Source organism: Dama dama, chromosome 20 (assembly GCF_033118175.1).
Source record: "Dama dama isolate Ldn47 chromosome 20, ASM3311817v1, whole genome shotgun sequence".
Taxonomy (NCBI): domain Eukaryota; kingdom Metazoa; phylum Chordata; class Mammalia; order Artiodactyla; family Cervidae; genus Dama; species Dama dama.
Genome location: NC_083700.1, coordinates 48,972,517 through 48,977,292, shown reverse-complemented (window position 1 = coordinate 48,977,292; position 4,776 = coordinate 48,972,517). Strand labels below are relative to the sequence as shown.

The 4,776-nt window shown below is 41.9% G+C and overlaps 1 pseudogene; it reads right to left on the bottom strand.

Moving 5' to 3' along the window:
- Window positions 1-395: 395 nt before the first annotated feature.
- Window positions 396-1,314, bottom strand: LOC133040233 (ferritin light chain-like; annotated as a pseudogene).
- Window positions 1,315-4,776: the final 3,462 nt, after the last annotated feature.

Genomic DNA, 4,776 nt, shown 5'->3' with positions numbered 1-4,776 from the left:
AGCTCTTTTAATTATTTTTACACTGTATAAGCTTCAGTAAAACATAAAATTCTTCTGACAAACAGAAAGGAATGATTAGTAAATTTCACAAATTATAGTTTTGTTTAATACTTTGTTTTTTTTAATTAGTTATGTCCATCAATTCAGATATTCATTTTGAATATAACATTCAAACTCTCAATTCAATTAAAAATATTTGTATTAAATGGCAAGACCTGTAGGCAACATTTGATATGTTAATTTCAAAAATATCCACTTTACTAATTCCCCTCCTTTCTTTAAATTTCTGGTCAAATCTCACCTTATTAACGGGGCTTACTCTGATCATCCCATTTATTTATTTATTTATTTTATGCTGCAAAAAGCTTTATTGTTTCCATCTGGTCCAAGGCTTCAGAGAGGGCTCCAGGATGTTAAAAAGCTGCCTAGTGGCTGCAGAGAGGGGCTTCAGGCAGCCCTGATGCTAGGCGGGTTCTTCAAAGGCCACTGGTCTCCAGAAGCTCCTAATCGTGCTTGAGGGTGAGCCTCTCGAAGAGATACTCACCCAACCCAGCCTGGGGACCGGCCAGCCTGCGGAGGTTGGTCAGGTGGTCACCCATCTTCTTGATGAGCCTCACTTCCTCATCTAGGAAGTGGTTCTCCAGGAAGTCACAGATGTGGGGGTCTCCGCGGGCAGAGGCCAGGCCATGCAGATCCAACAAGGCTTGATTCAGGTTCTTCTCTATGAGAAGAGCAGCTTCCATAGCGTTCTGGGTTTTACCCCACTCATCTTGAGATGGCTTCTGCACGTCCAGGAAGAGGGCGCGGCCGGCACGCTGGTTTTGCAGTTTCAAGAGACTCCGCGCCCTGGCGCTTCTCCTTGGCCAATTCGCGAAAAAAGTGACCCACACCCTCTAGAGCCACATTGTCGCGGTGGAAATAGAAGCCCAGAGAGAGGTAGGTGTAGGAGGCCTGCAGTTGCAGGTTAACCAGGCGGTTGACGGCGGCCTCCACCTCGGTAGAAGAATTCTGACGAATCTGGGAGCTCATGATTGGTCGGTAATAAGGAGTTAAAAAATGGTGGCTGGTCCCGGTGATCGCGGACAGCTGAGTGGGTGACTCTGGAGGTTGAGACTGGAAAAAAGGTTGGACGGTAGTCGGAGGCTGGAGCAAGGGGCGTCCTTGGGTCTGTTCGTCCAAGCACTGCTGAAGCAAGAGACAGATCCGCGGGGCCGCCGAGCGCACTTCCTGATCATCGCATTTAATTCTGCAAGTTTTCACCTTCACTCAATCCTGCCACACACACACACACACCCGCCTCCCACCAACACATGCACTGGCCACCCCGCACCACTTTATCTTGCTCAATTATTTTTCCATAGCACTTATCATCTAACATACTATTTAATTTAACTATGTTTATTGTATGTTTCCACATGGATAGGGGGTTCCCTCTCTCATTAATATGTCCCAAGTGCCTATAACAGTGCCTGGGATATAGTAAATGATCAGCAAATACAGGCAATATCAGTTGAATGTTTGTTAAATAAATATACTGGCATATTTAATTAAAGTAGGTCTACTTAAACTATCAAATGATTATCTTCTATAGTAGAAATATAGACAAATCCCTGAGTCATTAATTTCTATTTGTCTTTTCATGTACATGTGTGCTCAGTCATGCCCAGCTCATCGAGACCCCATGAACTGTAACCCACCAGGCTCCTCTGTCCATGGGATTTTCCAGACAAGAATACTGGAGTGGGTTGCCATTTCCTACTCCAGGGGATCTTCCCGAGCCAGGGAAGCAGATTCTTTACCACCAGCGCCACCTGGGAAACCCATATATGTATGCATGGGTGATATGCATAAATGCACACATATCCACATATGTAAGAAGATAATTTTTGTTGCAGTAACTATTAAGTCTGCAACAGAGTATATTTGTTTTTTCTTTTTTTCTTTTTCTATTTTGAGGCAATGTTTATTTCAAAAAACATAGATATTTCTTCAAATATCCTACAGAGCAATGAATACCCTGGGGTGAAAGTTCAGAAAAAGTTCCTTTGCAAAACTCCCAGAATTGAGTCCAGTTTTGGCCATAATCCAGTCAGACAACTGAATCATTTACCATGTTGGTGTTTGAGTATGGAGCATCATTTTAGAGCAAAGCTCTGAAGGAATTGATTTTTACCTAAATAAATCTGCTTCTTGCTGCTTAGTCCTAGTGGACCAAAGTGATTCATTTATTCATGAACATTCATTTAATTAACTTATTCATTCTCACCATTGGTCAGGCATTGTGCTAGTTCCTGGTTATATATGATGTATATATGATGTAATACATGATGAAAGGAGACAGTTCATTCCTTTAAGGAATATAATGTAAGCAAAGTAACGGGCAGCTAAAAAGGCAGTTATAAGGAAGTATAAGTGCCACTGTACAGCTGACAAACAGGATGCTAAAGGAACACAAAAGGTTAGGATATATTCACAGTCTCTAATAACCCAGATTGCTGCCAAGTTCACCTTTAGACAATCAAAATTTTGAGATTAGATCAGCCCGTTTGTCTGCTCTGGAATGGCATTTGCTTGTGGCGGGGAATAGAGGGGGCAAACTTTATTATTATCATTATTACTATTACTAGTAATATTACATTTTTAATGATAATGATAATTATGAAGAAAAGGCAGTTTACAGAACAGGAAATAAAACTTACTATAATTAAAGCAATACAAATTAAAATAATAATTCAATAGATTTAGTCAATTATTGAGTACCTACTGTGTTTCAGGCATGTTAAAGGTGCTGCAGATACCACAGAGACTAAAGCCTGCAAAGTCATGGCTCTCAAAGAGCTCATATTCTTTGCAGAATAAACAACAAGAGATACAGCAGAGACGTAAACAAAGGAACAAATAATAGGTAGATAACTGTAATTAAAGTCACAGCTGAAGCCCAGTTTACAGTGGGTCCGTTGGATCCATGGATCTAAGTAGGGTCATTTCTCTTGTCCTCAAGTGTTTGATTGATGTTGACAAACAGGGAAGTTGGAGATAAAGAAAGTCAAGGGGATGAACATAATGTTACAGTTCTGCTCCAGCGTTTTGTTAACTACCCTACTTGTCATAATATGGTCTGAAAAAGAGAGCTGGACTTCTCTCAGTACATAATTACCTTGATAACGTCATTCTGATCAGGCAAAAAAAAAAAAAGGCAACAAAGAGAGATGGTTAGTATGCTGGAGATCTTGTTCAGATACATACACACCAGAGGGTGGGAAATAAAACCTACAAAGATTCAGAAATCTGCCACATCAATAAAGTTTTCAGGGTCCAGTGGTCAAGAGTGTGTTAGAATGTGCCTCCAAAGTAAGAAACATTACTGCATCTTACATTCTCTACTACAAAGAAAGAAGCCTTTGGGATTCTGGAAGGAACATATTCTCCACCTAGAAATATTGTGCCAGGCCATATACTGGTGTCACAGAAGATTACCAGCTTTGAGTGTAAAGGGGCTCTGCAGTAGGTCCACTGCAAGCAGCTTGGCTGCTTGGGCCGTACACTCCAGCAAACCCATGCTGGTCAAGTTGTCAGTGGTGAAAAAAGGAGTTTATGGTTAAGTCCCAGTGGGAGAATCACAGTGCAGACCCCTGGAGTTCTGGAGATGGCCATGCCATCTGGAGCCACACATTATATACCTTTTTAAAATTGAAAAAATAGGTCTTGATATGTTGCTGAGGACAGAACGCTTGACCCTGGGACACCAGGTACCAGAACTATCCATGAGTTGGGTTATTTGTCGTTGCTGTTGTTCAGTCACTCAGTTGTGTCCGACTCTTTGTGACCTGATGGACTGCAGCATGCCAGGCTTCCCTGTCCTTCACCACCTCCCAGAGCTTGCTCAAACTCATGTCCATTGAGTCAGTGATGCCATCCAACCAATTCGTCCTCTGTCATTCTCTTTCCTCCTGCCTTCAGTCTTTCCCAGCATTAGGGTCTTTTCTGAGTCTGTTCTTTGCATCAGGTGGCCAAATTATTGGAGCTTCAGCTTCAGCATTAGTTCTTCCAATGAATATTCAGGACTGATTTCCTTTCAGATTGACTGATTGGATCTTCTTGCAGTCCAAAGGACTCTCAAGAGTCTTCTCCAACCCCACAGTTCAAAAGCATCAATTTTTTGATGTTCAGCCTTCCTTATGATCTAACTCTCACATTCATACATGACTACTGGAAAAACCATAGCTTTGACTATACCGACTTTATGACTTGGGGCCCACCAAGTCACAAAGTCAGATAAACCTGGGAGTAGTCCATTAAAAGAAAGGGCTGGTGCATTCAGGATTAAGGCCAAGCAGCCCCATGAGATACAAGTAAGCTTCCTGAGCAGGTAGTCCAGAGTCACATGTCACCAACCACAGTTATACTAGCATTTCTTCCTCCAGGTGCCCCTACCTATGCCTTAAGAGGGGAGGGGGGGGTCCCTCTATGACCAGCTTAAGTAGAGGGGAAATCTTGAGCTTGAGTTATAGATGAGTTCCCTTTGCTTATGGAAGCAAGCTGAAAATGGGCAGCAACTACATTACAGCCACCCTCAGGAACACACTTCAAATAGAATGAAGAAAGAAAATCTTCCCAATAGGCTGAGCTGCAAACAACACACCTGAATTGTCTACTTTGTGAAGAAGAAATGGCCCAAGATAAGAAAGTATGTTTGTTATCTATTGCTACATTACAAATTACTTTAAAACTTAGCAACTTAAAACATACCTCTCACAGTTTTGTGGGTTAGAAATG